Source organism: Lygodium microphyllum, chromosome 20 (assembly GCF_053477565.2).
Source record: "Lygodium microphyllum isolate KBCC chromosome 20, Lygodium_microphyllum_v1.1.10, whole genome shotgun sequence".
Lineage (NCBI taxonomy): Eukaryota > Viridiplantae > Streptophyta > Polypodiopsida > Schizaeales > Lygodiaceae > Lygodium > Lygodium microphyllum.
Genome location: NC_141154.1, coordinates 127558352 through 127581177, shown reverse-complemented (window position 1 = coordinate 127581177; position 22826 = coordinate 127558352).

The following is a 22826-nucleotide window of genomic DNA, read 5'->3' as shown; positions in this document are numbered from 1 at the left end:
AGAGCTTTGCTCTGATGTACCAAACATGCTCAGATGTATAGCAATCCTTCGAAAACTGTCACACATTTATAGAAAAAAGAGTTTTAGTTCATTATTGTTCTTACAATAGACTATCTTTATATCATCAATGGACTATTTGCAATTAATATCTATCTTAAAGTTTAGCATCTTTCATATTACCTTTACATGTTTATCATCATTAAGATAAACAAAGTTAACCATTCTTCTAGCATTTGCAATCACCCTCTAGCCACAAGAATGGCTATCATCCTGATGGGGACACTGCAACCACCAACACAAAGTAAAACTATAAAGAGGACAAATGGTAGTTCATAGAATAAACTCATGTTTCAATTATTTTAATGAATAACTTACCGCAACTTGTCTATATTGCATTGTTGCAAGCAAATCAGATGGCATAGGGGGTCTTTTCTCTAGCTCTTCAATTAATCTTTTGGCACCTCTGTATATAAAATATGTTGAAATTTAGAGTACTTACAAAAAAAAGAATTGAAATATCAAGGAGCCCTTGGATAATATAACTTACAATTTAGCATTTCCATGGCTTCCTTTCATAGAGTTGATTAAAAAGCATTGCTTATCCACAAGGTCTATTGCAATCAAGCTCCAATGAGAACTAAAAGCAATCATATCTCAACAAATTAGTAGGATAAAATCTCAAAAACTCTAATAGAATATTGAATCACTTACTTTTCATTATATGGAATTATAAGCAGCTCCAAAGTATCGAAGTCAATCAAATTGAGCCAGTGCTCAATAAAACTTGCATCAAGCTCATTCCTCATAAAGAATGAGATAGATGGATCAAAAACCTCAAATTTTTGTTGTATATCCAAAGGAAACTCATGCATTATACACCTAGAAAAGGCATAGAAATAGTGAGTATAAACAAGAAAAATCTTATTACTAAAAAAATATCAAAAAGTATAAGTAATTATGGATGGACATACCTTAGGCCAGCAAAAATAAGACTGTCATTTACTTCTCTTCTTTTATCCTTAAGAATCTGAACACATGCAGCATCAAAGGAGATAACCTCAGTTCTTTTGCCTAAGTCACCAGGTAAGAAACAAAACACACTGAATCCTTTTGGATTAGCTGCTTCAAGAAGGGTGGCTAGCTCATTTTCAAAGGACTCTAGTTGCTCTATTTCCCTTTCTTCAACTCTTTGCCTCCTATACTCTCCCCATTTATCTGCTTGTTCCTCTTTAGCCTTCTCCTCTTTTTCATGTTGCCTTGTATCCTTCTCATGAGTGACATCCTCAAGCCTGACACCAGAATCATCTTTCTTTCTTCTAGCTGGGGGCACATTAAGGATATTCAATGTCTTCATATCAGTGAGGGGAATTGGCTCAAGGACCTTTGAAAATCTATATCTTAGCCTCCTAAGAATTACCATGTCCTTGTCCATGAGTGTGAGCCTATGAGCATGAGCATCACAAATGTAGGCATCTTGGAAAAACTCAATTAGAAAATCCTCTGTGGCTTCTTGTATACAATAAAGAGCTATTCTTGTCCATCCGAAACTATCCAAACTATATCTGTCACAAATTTCCCTGACAAGCCTCTGAAAAGACAACTTTGGAATTGCATTGTCAAGAGCATTTACTGCCTTCCTAATCTCCCTTAGACACCTGACATTTTGAGAAAACCTTCTCCTTGTCTTTGACTTTCTAGAGAGCTTCTGAGGCTTTGAAGACTGATGAATCTTTGATGCTAAATCCCTAGGATCAATCTTTTCTTTTCTTGCTGTTGCCTTAGTCCTAGCCATCTGCCAAAAAAACATATGTTACTTCTTCTCCAGCATGTAAAGCAAAACGCGAGTCCCAGACAAGAGTTATCTATGCTCCATGGCGTTTTCTCGTATCAGCTGAATTTTTCTCGAGCTGTCTAGTGAAACGCGAGTGTCAAGCAAGGGGCCTCCTTGCAGCTGCTTCTTTTTGCGTTTCACCGGACTTGTTGTCCATTGTGTCCAGTGAAACACGAATTTAAGCCAGGAAACCTGCTTGAAGTACCTTATTTTTGCATTTCACCGGACAGCTCATAAATAGCATAAAAATTGACAAAACCAAGAAAAAAGAGCTTTGATCCAAGGAAAGCTTTTAAGATTACATAAAATATCCACAGAATTAGGGAGGAAATTTGAAGATTTCCTTAAATATCCACAATATTAAGGAATGCTTTCACTGTGGAAAAAATTCTTTTGTAGTGGTCATAAGCTAATAATAACATAAAGGATTAAGGAAAAGTATCAAAACAATGCATTGAATGGTGCTTGTTATTGAAAAGCAAGATGCATAAACCATACCTTCTTTTTAGCTTGTTCTTCACAATCTCAGCCTAAAGATGACAATATGCTCGAAGGTTTGCTTTGTTGGGAAAGCGATGAAATGCGATGAAAGGTGAAGGCGGTGAATTTGCATGGACTCAACGTTCTTCGCAAAGTGTTAATAACACACGTGTGATGTACTCTCGCTTACCGGAATTTTTTATTTACTTGGAAAAGGGTTATTTAACACATGTGTGACGTATTTTTGGAAAAAGAGAATGCACACGTCTTCTAAGGAGTTTATTACGCTGTGTTAAGTCAGACACGTGTACACGTATTTTTCCATTATTACACAAACTTTTTCGTTGGAACTATCACCACATGCTTAACGGTCGATATAAAAGCATTTCAAACCCATTTCTCCGACATTGTCTTCTTCTCTGCCAAAATTTCATCTCGACTTCCCTTCAAGGTCCTTGCTTCCTGTGTGGAGAGCAGTTCAACAATCTTTGATAGGTAACAAATTTTTTTATTACAAGCATTTTAACAAAATAAATTTGATTAATATAGAAAGAATGTTTTATAACACTTGAACAATTAAAGATGTTATGTGCTTTCTATCTTTCAAAAGCAGCATAGCTTTTCCAAAAATGATTTTATCATCAATTTGTGTGTTTCCATAGAATTTATTTATTGTTCATATTTCTTTTCTTCATTTGCAATTTTTGACGAGTGAAACGCGAAACAATGTCTCTGTTGATGATATTTTGCTTAGTATCGCATTTCACTGGCCACATATTAGAATAATTTTTGTCTTCAAGCTAGTGTCCGATGAAACACGATTCCTTCATAGGCATTTGCCTTACACATTTGAATTTTCGCGTTTCACCGGTCAACTAAAAAAATTCTCCTTTTTCGATTTTTTTGTCTTGGAAAATCAATGTTGGGGCCTCTTTCCATGGTTCCATCTTGTTTTATTGGATATTGGTTCTATTCTGCTTTTTTTTTCAAGGATAAATATTTTTCTGGTCAAGATGACAAAGAGGAAGCTATCTCTGGAAGGAATGGATGAGGAGGAGATAATTGAGACATCTGATGATAGGCTCTTTGATTTTTTACACACCATTGGAAATTCTTCCAAGTTTTGCTATATCAGGGAAATTTTCAATGTTCCTTTTGATTTGAAGGAGTTATTGGAGGATCTTGATGATAAACTTAAGGAGTATAGATGTTTTTATGATAGACGTGTGCAAGGTTTGGAAGTCAATGGATTTGTTCATTATAGTGATGTCATGGGAGCCACCAATACATCCAGGTCAACTTTGCTAGGCAGGTTCAACCTCATTGATGAGGAATTCAGAAAGAAAGAAACATGTTGCCCTTTTCCGAGGTACCAACACCAATGCCTTCTGATCCACAAGGACGTTGGATTTATTGTGTATCTTCAGTACATGGAAAATTCTTCTCCAGATATAGACTAACAGAGAAAGCTAGAGGATATTGCAAGTATGGATAAGGAGGTCGAAGAGAAGCAGGAGATGTTCCAAGAAGATGTTGAGAATCAACTTGTCCAAGGTTTTGATGTAGGTTTATTCAAGAGTGACAATATCACAATAGTGGAAGAAAAGGAGATTGAGCCAAGTGCACAGGTTGATGAAGAAGGTCCTCTTGCATGTGTTGCAACATTTCCCACTTATCTTATCAACAAGAAGAGATATGTGTTGCTAAATGATATTCAACATCTTTTTGATCTTAGAGAATATTATTGCTTAGCAATCCTTGTAGGTTGGGGCAAAAATTACATGAATTTTATAGGTTATGAACAAGAACTACTAGCAAGTCTTGATGTTGAGGGAGAGAATTTCCAAGATAGCTCTATAGCCTTACATACATGTATTAATCAGATCATAGAATACGAAAAGGGGGGGCTACCTACAGAAGAAGAGTTCTTGCAGGTCCAGAAGAAACTTCATATTGATGATGTAGGGTATGAAGAGAGATTGAAGTCTCCATCAGATGAGAAGCCCAAGAGTTCAATAAATCTTTATGATGATAGTCTTCTTGAAGAAGATGAACACCCTAAGGTATGAAATATAATTCGAAGTTACCCATTGAGTTTATGTTAGACTTTATTATGCATTATAGATAAATATCTTATATCTTGTACTGTTGTGGTTTGTTCTATAGATTGAGATTGAAGATCTGGACAACTTTCTTGGAAGGGCCAAGGGCTCTAGGCCAATGAAGCTTGGAAAAAATCAAAGCCTTGGCCATTATATTGGAAACTTAAACAATCATACAATTGTAATATATCATAGTAGATTGTTAAGCTCTCCAAGTCTACCAATGATGGCTTTGAGAGCTATCTCAAAGGTAATTGGATCTCAAGTTTTCAGCAGAGGTTTGGACAAGATCATTTTGGTGGAGAAGGAAGAAGCCATAAGAGTTTTTGGCTTTATGCCTGGATACAGTGGATCTAGAGCTAGATATTTTGGAGTTCTTGGCTCCTATTTACTCTCTTATGTAGGAGATAGTAAGAATTTGAAGCTTCTTCCAGGCTATCGGAAATAAGAGTTTTTGAAATACAGAGGTCTTATTGAGTGGGATGAAACAAAAGATTCCTCTAGAGGCCCTGTCGAGCTACCTGAAACCAAGGACTCCTCTGAAGGCCCTGTTGAGGTGCCTGAAACTAAGGACTCTTCTGCAACACAATCTGACTAGAAGATGCCAAAGATTAAGGGTTTCTTGAAACCCATCTTTTCCCAACTCTTTGTTTGGTTTGTAACCATTCTGTAAATCTTTACTTTGCACAAGAATTTAAATATCTATCTTTTCTTCTTTGGGTAACAATTTGTATAGTCCTTGCTAAAGATGATGTATTGCTTGATGTGGTTGTATCTTTAAGCTTGAATTTATGCCAAATTTGTCGATAGAACCATTGAAAGACCTCTAATAAACTGTTGGCTTTGTGTCTTCCACCTCCATGTCTTGTATGTCTGAAATATTTTGTTCTTGCTTGATAATGTGATTTTTCCATACCTTGGGTTGACTAGATAGATAGAGATCCATATTGTTTAATAAAGTATGGAGCATGGTTGTATAGAATATGCTGCATAGTCAACAAATAAGGAAAGTTATTAAAAAACATTATATGGGTTCGACAATGAAGAAACAAACATATACAAACTTCTTACCATATAGTGAGTAAATTGTTGATCACCCCAAGCTTCTGTCATCGCCTTTTTGAAAAGGTTCAATTGGTTTTTAAAGTCTTTGAGATCATCATCATTCCATTCAGTCTTATCACAATAAAAAAACACTTTGTCTAGTGTTTCCCAAACTTTAGCTTTTCTATTTCGAGCTTGTCCATTATCAATGTGATCCTTAACTGCATTATGTAGGGATTTCCACTGATTAAATTTAATAGTTAAGCCACCATTTCTCGAGTTTATCTTACCAAGTCTCCCATGAAAGCCTAGAAACCTTCTAGCCTTCACTCCACCAATAGATGGTTTTTTTGGGACACAATTACCATCCTTAGACTTTTGAAGATCTGGTTCAATAACAACATTGCCACCATGCAAACCAATTGCAGAGAGAACTTTTTCAACCTTTGTTATAGCATCTGTTCTAGTTGATAATGGCTTCAACTTCCATGCAAATCCTATATAGAGATGAACAAGCTTTTCGATTATCCTGCAAAGTGCATGAAGTGTACAAATATGGGCATTCGCTAAAGGAATGTCCAAGACTGGTTTAAACTGTGGATCCTTATTGTGCCTAGAGGGAGCTCTATTCCAATTGCTTGAGTTTAACTCTACAGCTGGTGACATGCAGTATAAGCAAGGAGATCTCGAGTTAGCTCCCTTTGATACATTATACATACATTTGAGTGTCTTTAGGTCACCAGCTATGTGCCACTCAATCCTGTAGTTCCCTAATCCTTCAACAAATAGCTCTTCTCCTGCTTGTTGCCTTTGAATAACATTAGGTATTGATGTTTGATGAAAAACCCAATATAGTATATCAAAATTCTCAGTATCTACCTCAAATGCTCCTAGCCACCAGATGTTATATTCAAATTGAACACTAAATGATGTTGAGTGATTGCAATGACTTGACGAAAGTGCTCTATTCATTAAGGTGATAGAGATTCTCTCCAATTTTTTACATTTCAGAATCTCACTTTCATCAAGTTTAATCACAAATCTAGCCACTCCCTGTGCCTCTGCTATTGACGAGTCATAAAATTTGATCATTAAGCATTGTAGGGTGGGCAAGTCAAGGAAAACATTGTTAAATTCATTGAATGTAACCTCCTTTTTCTTGCCCTTGAAGCTAGCCTTGATATGAAAAGGCTCACCTAGAATCTCCATCACTTTGTTATTAACTCTCTGTCTAATAGTCCTAACCACAAATGGTTTCGGAAGTATGCAATTGTGTACATGTCCTTGCTTCATATTTGATTGTAAAAGTTGGAAAAGTTGCATATAAGCATCTCGACTGATACCAATACTATCCAGTGTCTTCTGTACTAACTCAGAATCCAAAGAATGATCCTTCACAAATGACTCCAAGCATTGTTTCTTTGCCTTTTTAAATTTCTTCTTCTCCAAAATATCCTTTGAAACCACTGAAGGAAGAAGATGATAATAAAACTGAGCTGCTTTTAAAGAATCTCTTTCACTTGCATTTGGTTGTAGAAGAGATCTAAGCAAAATTAACATCACAAATCAATGCAAGTAGTTTAAATAAAGCCATATTTAAGATTTTTCAAGTGAAAAAAAATATACCTTGCTGCTTGGATTCTTTTACCACAGCCTCCTCCTCCTCGTTTGAGATTCTCAATATTTTTAAGAGCTCTTTGTCGATTTCGAAGGCCTAATAAAGTTTGCTTTTGTTGATAAGCTTTGATACGCTTTTCCAATGAATGAATTTTTTGTTGACAATCCTCTAGCTTCTGCAACAACTCTATATTGTGTTTCATCAAAAGATGATTCTCTAGTCCAAGGATATCCTTTTTTGCAACAAGATTAAGTGTATAACCTAAAAATCCATTGTAGCCATCACTAATAAACCTCATTAATGACGAGCTATTATAGAAAGGAGGAGTGTTATTTCTGCTAAGATCTTTGGGATATAGCTTTCCATCTAACCAAAGATCAATATTCTTCTTTCCTTCAAACCTCAGTATATGTTTCATAGACTCTGTAACCGTGATAGATTTTGTTCTCTTTCTTATCGGTTCATACTCACTGTCCAACTCAATATGAAGATGATAGAGAGGTCTTTTATGAGAGCTACAGAGATCATTAGATGATTGATCCATAGCTGAGTTACAGAGATCTTTGGGTGATTGATCCATAGCTAAGGATATGATTAGAAGCAAGAACGAAAACAAAGAAGAGACTAATAAGGAGGAGAAAAAAAGAAGAGAGAAACGATGGAGAAACGATGGAGGGAGGCAATCGAGTATCCACCAAAATTCAAATTGAATATTACTTTTCACTTTAATGAGGAGAGGTAAGATCTTCATTATGACAACCTTGCCAACTTTATGGCGACCTAGATTTCTAGGTTTAATGTGACCACGAGAATATCACGACAATGACTTATTAACGAATTTTGATATTTTAACTTACCAAATTATAAACCTTTTAAAATTTCTATAAAATAATTTTATTTCATAAATTGTTTTCTCTCTCTAGGATCTCTTACAGGGCATTTTCGAGACCTCAAAACTCCCCTAATGTGTATTCACTATAGATTGTGGCTCCCTCACCCACAGATCATAAGGCCACAATGGGTTGTATAGCTTTGGCTTTTCTCTCCTTTAGCAAGTCATCTACATGGATTGCTTCTTCAAAATCCTAGTTAACATTTCTCTTTGTAAACTTGAATTTCTTACTACCACCTTATAGAGTTCCTCGTCCTTTATTCTCTTGATGAATATAGCAGAGACTGCTTTTTGGGTGGACCATTCCCCTATTGGAATCCTTTTGTAGAGACTCCCAATGTGAGTGATCAATCATAAATTTTCTCTTTGCGGTTTTGATTGACATTCCTCAATTTGAAAAATAGATTATCCACCTATCCTACTTTGGAGAATCTCTTAATAAGGAGGTCCTTCAAGGTATCAAAATCATTGTGTTCGGTGTTATCAAGTCTAATGAACTAGGTATGTCCTTTTTCTTCCATGCATAACTTGAAGGCTTGTGCACATAGGGTGGCATCCTGGAGGTTATTGGCCTCACAAACCTACTCAAATTATTCCATGAAACTATATGGATCATCTCATGTCTTGTATTTCTCAATTTGTTTTATGAAATGGGATTTTAGTTTGGTTTCTAGTGTTAGATGCAATTCCTAATCCAACTAGGATAAAAGCAACTAGTGCAGAGCATTTCCACTCATTGGCTCAATTGTCCAATAGTCACTTGGCTAAGAGTTTGACTAGAGTGAGGTTAGCTTCGAGCACCCTTTCTATATCACCATTAACCCCCAGCCATCTGTGCCTTGTGAATGTTAAGATGCATTGCATTTGATTAAGCTCAATCTCTTTCCTTTGCCTTCAACCTTTTGCATTTGTGTAAATCTTGCAACTTGCTATAGCAATCCTTCCTTGGACTTCTTTTTTTCTCTATTACAATTATAATTTTATATGTTGGTCTACCTATATACACACTATTTGTGCTTTTTGCTTATATTATGCCAAGAGCTATTGGATTTCAACTAGAAACACTTGAGGGTCAATTCCTAGGTCATTGGTGCTTGATCATGATGCTGGCATGGTCACTCTTTGTTCTTGTGCAACAAGGGTTCCTTGTTGTGTAGTCAATAGGTTTTGTTGTGTAGTCTTTTCCCTCCTTCTATTAGTATTGTTGTGGCTTACTTTTATGTGGTTTATGAGTGTTGTTTCCTTATCTGGTCTTTTAATATTGGTTTATTTCTCTCTCCCTTTTTGAATGACTTGACAAGTACACACTTCTTATTACAACAAAACATCCCTTTCTTACTTAATGTCATTAATAGTGAAGGGTGCACAAGAAAACTTTCAATCTTTTCCAAATAAGGTGAATATGTAGCTTTTTGGGATGACAAGAGTGCATAGTCAAACACGACTAGTTTGGGCCTAATGGCCTCTTAACAAGGCCTTATCAAAACCCAAATGGACCAAAACTATGAAAGCAAATGCCTCTTTAGGCCTTTTGAAAGGGCTTATGGCCACAATTTGGCTAAAGATGCAATTAAAGGTCCCCCTTAGGTCGTCGAGCACAAACAGCCTATTCAAGGCCTTAAGGTCATAGTGAATGGCCAAAATTTTCCTAAAGGCCTTTAAATGGCCCAATTGACAAAGCTACAACCAATTTTAAGAGATTATTTATATTTTCCTTTTAAGGCTAAGGGTCTTTCGAAACGGCCTGATTGAACCTCTTTTTCTTAAATTGCTTTTCTTTGCTTTTTAAGGCTTTAGGCCTTTGAAAATGGCCAAACACCCCATTGATCGTGTTATGGTAGCCAATGGAAAAGTTTCTTTTTTTTAAGTTTCATGGCTGAAGCCCCATCATCAATGTATCAGCCTTATCATCAACCTTTATAGCTGTTGCCTTGTCAATAGTCAAATTATGTGTGCCATTTTTTAAACATGTGAATAAAATATAATATAAAAATGAAAAATTAGTGTTGCTTGACAATTAGAAAACCCAAATGTCTAAAAAGGCTTCAAGGAATGGTCGAATTAAGCATGGAATGACTAAATCAAAATGTTTAAGCCTGAAAGGCTTCTACATAGCCCATTTGGCCAAATCGAAAGGTTTTAGCCTCAAAGGCTTGTACATAGCCCATTCAACCAAATTTAAAGATCTAAGCCTTACAGAATGGTACATAGCCCATTCGATCAAATCAAAAGGTCTAAGCTTTATAGGCTTGTAGGTAGCCCATTTAGCCACAATGGTCAAGATCAAATGGCATGTTGACCTTCTATTTTTAAAAAAAGTAAATGGATAAAATAAAAATAAAGAGAAAATGTTATGCTCCACAGCCTATTCGGCCTTTCCAATGGCCTTATTGGCCTTCTCTCGATTTCCAATCGAATTCACCATCTTAGTAATTTTTTTGTGTCATGGCCTTCTTAGGCATTTTATGAGACCATCTAATACCTTTGTCAAGGCCTATGTGGCCTTAGACAAGCCATGAGACCTAGTGGTCTTCGTGATTAGCCGTTAGGCCATGATAAGGCTTGAAGGTTTTTGCTTAGTGTAATCAGTTGAATTATGAATGATAAAACATAACAAATCCATGGCCTTGGCCAAGCAAAGAATTCAATCACTTCCTATTCCCAAAGAGCATACTTGGTGCTTCATCAAAGATGATATAATAAAGTTTATTATTGTGTGAGTGCTTTCTCCTTATTGTGCTCAAATCTCTCTATCTCTCCTTTGCTCTTGGTAGCTAAAAGCTCCAATCTGTGGTCTCTTCTTGCAATCTTTCCTTTGCCTGTCCTTTTAACTCCACTCTCTCTTGCAAAAGGCAAAACACGGAAAGCACCAACCCCAAATGCAAAAACTCAAAAGCCCCAAGTCCAAGCGCAAAGTAGAGCAAGTGTCCCATGTATTTCCCTCAAGCTCCCTATTTGTAGAACCCCCTACTTCTTGTTCCCCATCGACTACCAAAGACTTGAAATTTTTATATTTTTAAAGATTTTTCTAATGTTTTGAATCTCACCCTATTGTTTCTACCTTCCCACACAAATCCAACCCTACCTAAAATCTTGTGAAAATCGACACACAACAACAACACAAATCCTAACACAAATGCAAATTGATTCCTCAGGTAAGTTACTCATGAATATATGTGTGTATCATGTGGGTTCAAAATAAGGTATTTTTAAAATACCATTTTTATACATTTTTTACATATAGAAGGGTGTAATATAAAGGGGTTATTTACATATTGAATAGAAAAGGGTTATGTTTTAATCATGAAAAAATCATAGATAAGGATATTTATAAATAGGCCTTGAGTGCACCTGATGTAGAGGATATACATATAGTAACTTCCCCGAGATTGATTCCCTCTCTATCTTCCCCTCCTATACTATTTCGCACAATGTTTCAAAGTACAAGCTCTTCTTTCCTCGATTGGTGTGGAGAGTATGCACCTAGTTGCTTGATTATGTTGGTCCTGACAACAAAACCAAAATTTCATCACTCTCGCGAGCTCGATCATCAGACTTGACAAAACGCATTTTGTTTCAAGCACTTCATTCGATTCGATAATGATTCTCTCTCACATAACTTATAATCCTTTGAACTCATCAATCTATCCATTTAGTAATGATTATCTCCCACATAACTTATAATCCTTTGAACCCATCAATCTATCCATTCTTCTCCCAAACCACCCAAAATGCAAGAACGAACAATTCAATGAGGGTGTGGTGAGCTCACCACCTTACCTCCTCCTTGACATCACAAAGTAAAAGCCTAATGGTTACTCCACATTCCATGCAATGGTACTTGATTCACATCCTCTACTCCATAGCTCTTGATCCGATCTGCGAGCATTCCATCCATGGGAGGAAATGCAAAGAAGAACTAAACAAAATGGATCTTGTAATTTGATCGGGATTGGAAAGCGAAAGAAGAGAGTATGTTAGTGTGGTTAGTGTTTACAACATGCACACGAGGACTTGAACTAGTCTCGAGAGCGGTAGAGATAGAGATGGCATGTGCTCTCGATGGGATCGCTCGCATGCCTAGAAGCAGCTGCACTAAATTGGCTTGATAGTAAATATAATATCTAAATTTATTTAAAAATTTTAAAAAGAACAAAGGAAAATAGAAACCCTCATTATCATCACCATCGTTATCATCATCATCCCCCTGCTGCTGCTGTTGCCGTTGCCTGCTGCATCCCCCATCATCATCACGTCGTCTGCATGCTGCTATTGCCAGCTCCACCATTAGCACATGCTACAGGCCGGCATCTCCAGCACCTTCACCATCAACATCATCGTCAAGATTCTTGCGCCTTGCATCATCACCTTGAGGATTACCTTAAGCATATTAGTGCACAACCTCCTACATAAGCCCACCGAGTGTCCTTGTTTGCATCATTTAACTCCACTCTAGTTCCCACCCTTTACAACCTAGTATACTATAGTATTGCACTAGCACATTGCATATGTGCACATACCTTGTGCACTACTGCATCATCTACATTCTTTTGCCCACATAGACTGGTGCATACCCAATGCACACTCATTCACCCTAACTCACTCATATAAGCACATATTCATGCACATGTAGTCAGTCCCCATTTGCATGACCCCTTGCACACATAGGCATGATACGACAATAGTAAGGAGCCTCCATCTTTGAAACCCTTAACCCTTATCATGTTCAAAAGAGGAGAGCTCATAGAGTATCAAGAATAGGGGACATATCTTTCCAAACACACTGAATAACTATGCCAGCACACACTGAGTCATGCCATCTTTGTGTGACATCTAGAAGCACTACAAACACCTTGGCTAATGGATCATATGTGCCTTACAACCACAATAGCTAGGCTATGTGCATTGCCATCATGTATGCACACTAAGAGCACACCTAGTGCACACCACTCATTGCTCACTCATCACATTCCATGCTATATATCTTGTGTCACGTCCATCTCTTCCTCCTTGTTGCAAACCTATACATCTAGCACTCCAATTAGGCACTTTAACTACACTATCAATGATGCACATTAGCATGTCCCTCATGCATGAAACCTAGGGTCCACATGTGTTAACACACCCCAGTGCAATAATGGCATACCATCTTCAACACGTAATTGCACTGGCACATAGGCAATGTGAATAGAAAAGATCATTGCAATAATCAAGGAGGGAGACTTATAAGGGAAAGAAACAAACTCTATAGATCATAAAAAACCATCATGAAAACCAAAACAAACCATACTCAATCTAAAGTAACCATATGTGTTCAAAAAGTCAAAGAGTTGCATATAAGTGTTTGTCACACATTGGTTGACAAAAGGAGAAAGCATATTTACACGTAGATCACACACATAAGCCAAATTATAACAAGGGAAACTTTGCTTGCTAAATATTCATCGATCTAAATAATGACAAGAGACTCAAAAACAAGAAGCAGGATAACAAACACAAAAATACCTAGGACTTAAAAAGTTCATGAGATATGTGCATGTGCTTGTGTACCAAACAAGACCTTCCAACACCTACATCAAGTAGAGACCCTAGTCCTCGTACATCCATAGATGTTGAAAACACCCCTATCCATGACCTTATTGATAAGGTTACCTACTTAGTCCACCTAGAAGAAGCAACGGAAATCACAAGACAACACCAAGCCAAAGTAATATTGAAGAACATCATTAAGTGACCTTCATCTTGGATCCGACAGTTGCAAATTAACTTCTGGAATTCGCTAATGTGCAATTCCACGTCTTCTTTCGCTAACCCATTAAAGATGGGTAGAGGAAATCCCAAAGCTAGCAAATCCACCGTTCCAGCAGGTATAGCAATAGGTTGTACCGCCATGGTAATAACTAGATTTGCTACAAGGGTTCAAACAACCGGAACTATAGCTCCACTCACAGTGGAGGGACTGATTGGAGGAGGGGAAGGACTAGGGCTTCCTCCCCCTAACGGTTTGTGCACTAAGCTAGGGTCATTAAGACCCCGCCACCTTGCAAAGATATTGGGCCACTCCTTTGTGGAGAATATCTTATGTTTATCTCAGCCCGTCATCTAGCTCGTTCATCCCTTTCTTCCTTTTGGAGCTCCGCTTTATGGTCTTGTGAGTCCAACTCACTAATTTTTGGCATACACTAAAGAATAGGTCCCAATTGACCAAGGTATGGAAACCGCCACTTATTAGCGGCTCTCGATAAATGCACCACTTATCAAGACCTAAAACGGGCCCGACACTAGCTATAGGCACTAGCTGAGCCTCTATAACACTCATAAGACAACCCCACACGGCCTCGCGGCCAAGAGCATCCAAGGGACACACTACCCTAATCGGTATTGTAGATATTGCATTTGTCGTGGAATGTAATCCAACAATTTCCCTTCCTTACTCCTCAAAGGGAGATCCCACACATCTTGGTGTAGTACACCAACGTAACACAAGCATAAAGGAGGCACCCCTCCATCTGAATGTCATGGCCCCACTGCAGCTCTCCTACACCTTGGGGATTGGTCCCAAGATGTGTTGCTCTAATATAAAGCACATAGAAGACACTCCACTCTTATATATTTCAAGTGTTCCAAGATATAAAATTTTCTTACTTGACAATTTCCAAATGATTCAATTGTCTAGCCTACAGCTTGGATTTCCTCACAACTTAGCATGGGTCATGTGTTTCAAAAACCAATTACAATGCATCTAGGAGTTACCATGTGATATGCATAATGCGATTGTGGATGACACACCTCATGCTCAAACATTTTATGATAAAAAAAGCCAACCACGTGAGGTGCAAAACCAATCCTTTAATAATTTCCAAGCTACTCGTAATTGCGACATTGTTAGAGCCTAGCACCAAGTTTCCTCGTGCTACTAGTCTCTCTTAAAATTTGAATCGGGATCAGCATGTATGCTATGCATAATCAAATGAATCAGAATTTAAAACATTTTCAACAACCACTCACTTTCACAATCCCTCTTCCCTCCTACCGTTTAGGTTTTGCATGGGTAGGTCTAACGTCCATTTTTATGCAGTTTTTCATGTAAAAATCGATAAAAACATACTCTAACATAGAAACAAGACTTGACTGAGGCTTAATCCTCATGTTCCAACGTTGTTATATGTTCACAAACATGAAATGTTTTTTTTTTCTAATTTTTTAGGTGCAAAAACTGAAATTTTCCTTATTTTTCCTCATTTATTTGTTCATAAAAATGTGGTATTTTATGATTTATATGTCTTAACTTATCATATTGATTGAACACTAATTTTATCAGTTTTTTATCCCATATGAATTCCATTCCCCAACCCGAAACAGAAAAAACCCTCATTTTCTCTATTTTAAGACACATTTCGGATTTTAGATTATTAATTATGACTATGTATGACTACAAGTTCTGCATTTTATCATGTATAGCCCTCAAACATACTTCAAACATGATTCATACAAATTTTCTTTCTATGTGCACATCATTAAAGCCATCAAACATCAAAACAATGAGATTTTCTTTGTAAAAATTGAGCATACCGCTTATTTGCGTGTTGTGTGTTTTTATGAAATGGTCTTAGGCAACCGGTAGATCCATCATTAGTTTCCTGACAATGCTAGACATTGCCTCTCATCCTCCTTTCGATCTTGGAGCAATTCGGTCCACGTCGGACAAGCATCCTTCATCCCCCTTCCTTCTTGATTTTGTACGTATGATCAGTCCCTTAGAGGAGAGAGGAGGAGAGAGAGAGAAATACTAAATTATGTTCTCTTAAACTGGGCAGTCATTGCGCGAGCGAAGACTAGCGATCGGAGGTGAGAAAATGCAGGAGTTCATTGCTGTGATAACTTCAGGGGGTTCTTCTCAAGCCTGAGATGGCCTCCATCTCCAATTCATCACCTTGAGGGGGAGCGTCACGTTTTTTCAAAACGCAAAACACCCCCCCCCCCCCCCCCCCCAAATCACTTTTTTTTTTGTTTAATTAGGGGCCAAGGGCCCCCACAATGCCCATGCCCAAAAAAATTTTACCCTTTGGCCCTTTTTCCTTCATAATGTCTGCCTCGCAAATCTTGCCCATATAGCCTCCATTTCAAGTGCCGAAAATTTCTGCTAGTTCATCTTGAGGTCTTGAATTACCAATCACTTGCTCTAGCTCAATCCAACATCTGGAAAATTTATGAAAAATCTACAAGTACTCTTCGAAACTGCTTTGAAATCTCGTCTTCCGCAGCTCGTAAAAATTGCCAAATCCGTCTCTGATGCTTCCGATGAGGTTCAATTCCTGCCTTAAATTTGCACTTCTCTGCTTCTTTTCCGCATCTTAATGGGCTTTAAATTCTGTTCTCAGGATGCTTGATGCATGTCTTAGAATATTTTTGCACTTCAATTGAGCTTGCATTCACTCACTTTTGACTATCATATCCCTACTATTCATATTGGACAGCAAGCAATTGTCTGATAAAGATTATGCTCATTCTATTGCTTTGAAGCTACTTAGGTACCACATATTGGATGTGCCAACACTTTGTTTGTCATGTATGCCTATGAATATGTTTATGACATGCTTCTAAGTTGAGATTGGAGCTTGGATACTTTGACATTGGTTGTCATTCCTGTCCTTAGATACTACTTGGACACTACAGTCAGAGTCTTGCAGACTACTTAGGTTCAATGCTTCTAAATGAATGCTCTATGGATCTTGGATACTTGGATGTCATTCACATGATGTTTTGAGCTTTGCTTGCTCATTTGGCATTTGACTTTTTTTCAATGGGAGCTACTCGGCTTTACGTAATGAGCCACATTGACACTTGGATATACTACAAAGATTTTGGTTTATGCAGTTGAACTTGAGCTTATTACAATAAGACAGTGGAATTCATTGTGACATATACATACTCTTGGATACTTGGATGTCATTCACATGATGTTTTGAGCTTTGCTTGCTCGTTTGGCATTTGACTTTTTTTCAATGGGAGCTACTCGGCTTTACGTAATGAGCCACATTGACACTTGGATATACTACAAAGAATTTGGTTTATGCAGTTGAACTTGAGCTTATTACAATAAGACAGTGGAATTCATTGTGACATATACATACTCTCTTGATATTTATTGGATATAGTTACCATATCATGGGCTGATTTGATATGTTGGTTTGGATCTGATACTTATGTCTATCAGGATATTGTCAATGGTATTTATATGCTTCTGGGTTAGGTATTGAGCTTTTACTCAGTGGATTATGCATCTGGCAATTCTCTTCATTTACCTGGAGACCTACCAAGTGCATGAGTCTATGCCTATTGCATGTATGGTTTTTGGCACATTGCAGCTATGACAATCTTTAGTGCCAGTTGTTCCTATCTTCTTCCTTCTTGATTGCTCACAGTTGATTGTTGGTATATTGCTGTAGTTTATTATAGCAGCCTATCATTTCAGTTGTATGCATTCTATTTGAGGGCACCCACCTAGACTTGATAGTCTTTTGCTTACAAGCTATGGACCAACTCATTACTTTGGCAGTACCTCCAGTCTCCCACTTGATTTAGCAATGGTTTTGGGGCTGATTTACAGGATATTACAACATCCTATCCATCTTGCCCTTCTTTGTACTTCCTTGGTCTCATTATACCTAGTGCTTCTCAAGACAATACTATCTTCAATATTGTGAAACTGGATGGGACCAATTATAGCTATTGGAAGACCCGGATATGGCAAGTTTTAGTGTAGAAATTGCATGTTAGACAAATCAAAAATGGGGATGCCAAACCCAAAGACATTACAACCAAGGATTGGGATGAACTGGATGAACTATGTAAGTCCACAATCATTTTATCACTCTCTAAGTTCACTACAATATTGTAACTAAAAATCAGACTACATATGAGATTTGGACATACATTAAGAATCTTTATGACAAGTAGAGTCTTGCATCTCAAATGTATTGGTGGCTAAAACAATTGATGGACCTTCGCATGAAGGAAGGAACTTCTATGTCTACACACTTGACTAAGTTTCACTCCATTATCAGCCATTTAGCTTCGCAAGAGATTGAATTCAAGGATACTTTGCATCCTTTATTTCTGCTTGGTACTCTACCTAAGTCATGGAATACTTTTCATATCGCTCTCTGTGCTAAGGATGGGTTGAAATTGCAGGATGTTGAGAGTGTTCTCTTGAACAAAAAGAATGCGGATTCTTTCCATACATCCCATGCATTGTCTATGAGAGGCCGACATGATGGAAATGGCCACGTTAGAGACTCTAATAAGTCTTATTCAGCCACAATGCCATAAAATGCATGAAGAAAAGCATAAGGAAAAGGGAAAGAGTAAAGTACGAGACAAGAATGATGATGGTAGCATTGTGCCTGGCAAGTCTAGTGTCGAGATTGAGGAGATTAATGTGGCGTAGCTTAATGTATTTGATGATCTTATCTTGGCATTGGATGCTTCATAGCTTTTTGCTGATGCTTTATCAGAATAAACTCAGTGTTGGTTGATAGATTAGGGGCTTCCTTTCATGTGATCCCTCATAGAGGGTGGTTTCACTCCTATCATAGAATGATTGGATTTGTTTGTTTGGGTAATGACCTGGCATTAGAGATCGTTGTCAAGTAGCATATTCACTTTTCATGATGTACATCATGTATCGACTCTCATGAAGAGTCTTATCTCGACTGGCAACCTTGGATGATGCATGTTATGTTGTCTCTTTTGGTGATTCCTCATGGAAGACTTTCCATGAAAATCTTATTATTGTACATGGTGCTAAGTCTAATACCCTCTATCCTTTGCTTGTATCTAGGTCAATTGACTATGTTTTGGCTTTGGCTACAGTTCCACATGTATCTCTTTGGCATCATCACCTTGGGCACATGTCTTTGAAAGGAATGAAAATACTTACTAGTTTGCAATATCTTTCATCCCTAGACTATAAGTATTGAGTCTTCTGATCATTGTTTATATGGTAGGCAGATATGTAGTACGCATAAGAAGTCTAGCATGAAGAACATGGGTGAGCCTTTGGCTCTTGTTCATTTGAATGTATGTGGTCCCATGCCTTGTCAGAGTCACTAGGTGGTATAAAGTACTTTGTCACATTCATTGATGATTACTCACATAAGGTCTGCACATTTCCTATTAAGCAAAAATTGAATGCTACCTTTTAGCATTGGCTTGCTCTTGTTGAGAACGAATTTGGATATAGGATGAAATGCCTAAGGTCAGATAATGGGGGTGAGTATGTCTCAAAATCTTTTGAGTAGTTTTGTGATGAGTGGGATTTTAGGCATCAATTGACCATCCCCCTACACCTCTCTCCCCAAAATGGTATTGCCGAGCACATGAACATGATGATTCATGAGAGAGTCTATAGTATGCTTAGCCAGGTAGGCTTATCCCAACACTTTTGGATTGAGGCAATTACTACTACCATACACTTAATTAATAAGTCCCCTTGCAATACTATTGATTGCCAAATTGCAGAGGAGATATGGACTAGAAAACCTCCATCATATGCTCATTTGCACATCTTTGGTTATGAGATATTCTACCATGTTCCCAATGACAAGCATAATAAGCTAAATCATAAGTCCATGAAATGAATCTTTATTGGTTATGGGGATGCAATTGAGATGGGCTATCGCCTATGGGATCCCCATGCTCGCAAGGTTATTTGCAACCATGATGTCATTTTCTATGAGAAAAATATGCATAAGCAACCTGAGCAAGTGGTTGAGGTATGCAGGGTTATCTTTCAAGAGGAGCCTCCTACTCCCATACAACCAGCTAGATAGCCTATAGAATTTATGCTCCAGTGGGCCATCCCCCACCTGTTATGCAGCCTTCTTTGAGATGCTATACTAGAGCTAGACATCCACTTGTTGAGCAATTTATGCCCTCCATAATGTTGAGAAACACAAATCTAGAGCAAGGTTTAGCTATGGTGGATGAAATACATAGGCATGAAACATATTGGACAAACAAGACATACTATTACTCAAGTGAATTAGGTTCCAAGAATAATTGACTTGGACTCATAAACACAATCTTGAGTAGACATGGAGACATAAGAATTGTACCAAGTACAATTGCATTGCATTGAAATGCTTGTCTAGTACATTCCTTTATAGTTGCAGGATGGTACCACTTTTCCTCATTGTCCCTATGGGATAGAGTATTTCTTCCGAGACTAAGATGCATGTTCCTTGCCTTGTTGTTCCATACAAAGAGGCAAGACATGGGTGTGACTGCATATTTCTCAACACCCTCCTCAATCACAACCATGAAAAGCACTAAGTATACAAGTTGTCATGAGTAGAACCTTGCTAATTGTGGGCATACCACAAAATATAGCAAAACATCTAGGGGTTGTTACAATGCTTCACTAAGTGTGTAGAGGTTGTGGTGCATAGGTTATATGAGGAGTACAAGGCTTACGATAAGAACGTTAAGGCAAGTACACACATTGCTCTAAAAGAGTCTGTTTGAACGATAGGAAAGGCAGGACTGATGAGGCTTCTCCCTCCGCTCTTGAGCATCTTCTTCTTCTTCATTGTCTTCTTCTTCTTTGACAGCTGCAAGGTAGGTCCTTTGTGATCTTCTTGTAGCATGACAAAATTTTTTGATATGACCAATTCTTTTACAAAAGTCACAAACACTGTCTTTCTTCCCTTTGCACTTGTTGCTCACATGGAGTTCTTGGTCTTCTCTCTTGAAGCGCTTGCTTCCCCTTTACCTTTGAGCTTCTTTTCTTCTTCAATGAGTGATTCTTTGATGTCCACCAGCTTCAGATTTGGCATATTAATCAGTGTGGTGGAGACATTGTCATACTCTAGAGGAAGACTCTTGAGTAGGATACCAATGCATATGTCTTCTTCCATCTTCAAACTAATCCCTACAAGTTGAGTTAGCAAGCTTTCCGTATAATTAAGGTGAGTTGCAATGTATGTATTAGCCTTCATATCCAACCTGAAAAACTCAACTTACAGTCCATATTTTGAAGATTTTGATTGGGCTCCAAATAGTGTATCCAACAATTTCTGAGTATCATAAGATGTTTCACATCTGTCCACATGGTGGAGGTAACTGTCTATCATCAAGCTCAAGCTTGATGATAGCTTGGGCTTTGTCATCACTCTTCTACCATATTGCTGCAAGTGCAGCATCTCTAGGCTTCTTCTCCTAGCCACTTGTTATTGACCATAAGCCCTTCTTCATGAGGGTCAACTTGATCCTTGTTTGCCAAGTGTGGAAGCCCACTCCTTTGAAGTGACAAGTGGGTGAATCCTTGCCTATGTTGATGGCTAGAATAGTAACAAATCTTTGAAAATAAATTAGCAAAAAATTTGAAATCAAATGTGTCAAAAAACACAAGTGAAAGTAGTGCTTGGAGACACTATGAGAGTATCAAAAGATACTATTTTTTGATGATTTTGATGTTGAATCCTCCCCTCCTTGTTTGAAGTGATAGCCTTGCTAGAAACTCGGTGCAGTGGTAGATCAAAGTGGAAAAGACCTAGTTGAGCTCAGAGGAGTGAGAAAATAAAGTGAAATATGAGCTTGAAGTTGAGTGGCTAAGGCTGTCAATTAGGGTTTTAGGACAGGGCTCTAGTTTTTTACTCTATACAGCCACCATAGTGAACCATTTGGCTTGAGATTTGAGCTAGGAGTAGCTTGAGTAATTCCCTTCCATTGCCCTATGGTTGTGAGGGGGATTGCACTGTATGGAGACTGTGGGAGTAGTACCACAAGAACAGGTGCAAAACTGGCAGTGACCTAGGAAAAACACAATGCTGACTTGGGGAGGCACTAATATCAGGGTTTTATGTAACACAAAGAAGCATCTTGAGTAGAGGGATGTGACTCTAGAAGGAATCATAATGAGATGTTGCGTGGATGAGGAGATCCACCTACTCCAAGTGAGGTAGGTGTAGTTGGCTATGGAGGTTGTGAAGGATAGAATGCGGATGGAAGGAGATAGAGTAGGAGATAAAGACTTCTTGTGAAGCTAAGCTGAGGGATGATGAAGGAGAGCTAAATGAGCAATGAGTAGAGCTAAAAAAGGCTCACCATAGCTCTAATACCATGTTGAGAAAAATGGATCTAAACAAGGTTTAGCTATGGTGGGTGGAATACATAGACATGAAACATAATGGATAGACAAGACACACTATTACTCAAGTGAATTAGGTTCCAAGATTAATTAACTTGGACTTATAAACACAATCTTGAGTAGACATGGAGACATAAGAAAAGTACCAAGTACAATTGCATTGCATTGAAATGATTGTCAAGTACATTCTTTTATAGTTACAAGATGGTACCACTTTTCCTCACTATGCCTATGGGATAGAGTATCTCTTCCTAGACTGAGTTGCATATTCATTGCCTTGTTGTTCCATACAAAGAGGCAATAGATGGGTGTGATTGCATATTTCTCAACACATAAATTATGTTATGTTGATAGATGTAGTTGAGCCTCTCTCTTATGATGAGGCCATGCACATAGATGAAAATCACTCATGGGATAGGGCTATGCAATCAGAGTTTGACTCCTTCAAACTAACCATACATGGGATTTGGTTCCTTTGCCTAGTGACAAGAAGGCATTACTATGTAAGAGGGTATACAAGTTGAAAAGTATCCTGACATGTCAAGTGCACTTACAAGACCAGATTGGTAGGTAATCATTTCAAGCAAAAATATGGCATTGGCTTCAATGAAGTATTTTCTCCTGTGGTCAAAATGATTACCCTAGGCATGGTACTAGCATTGGTTGCTCAGGTAGATCTAGATATTTATCAAATGGATGTAAAGATG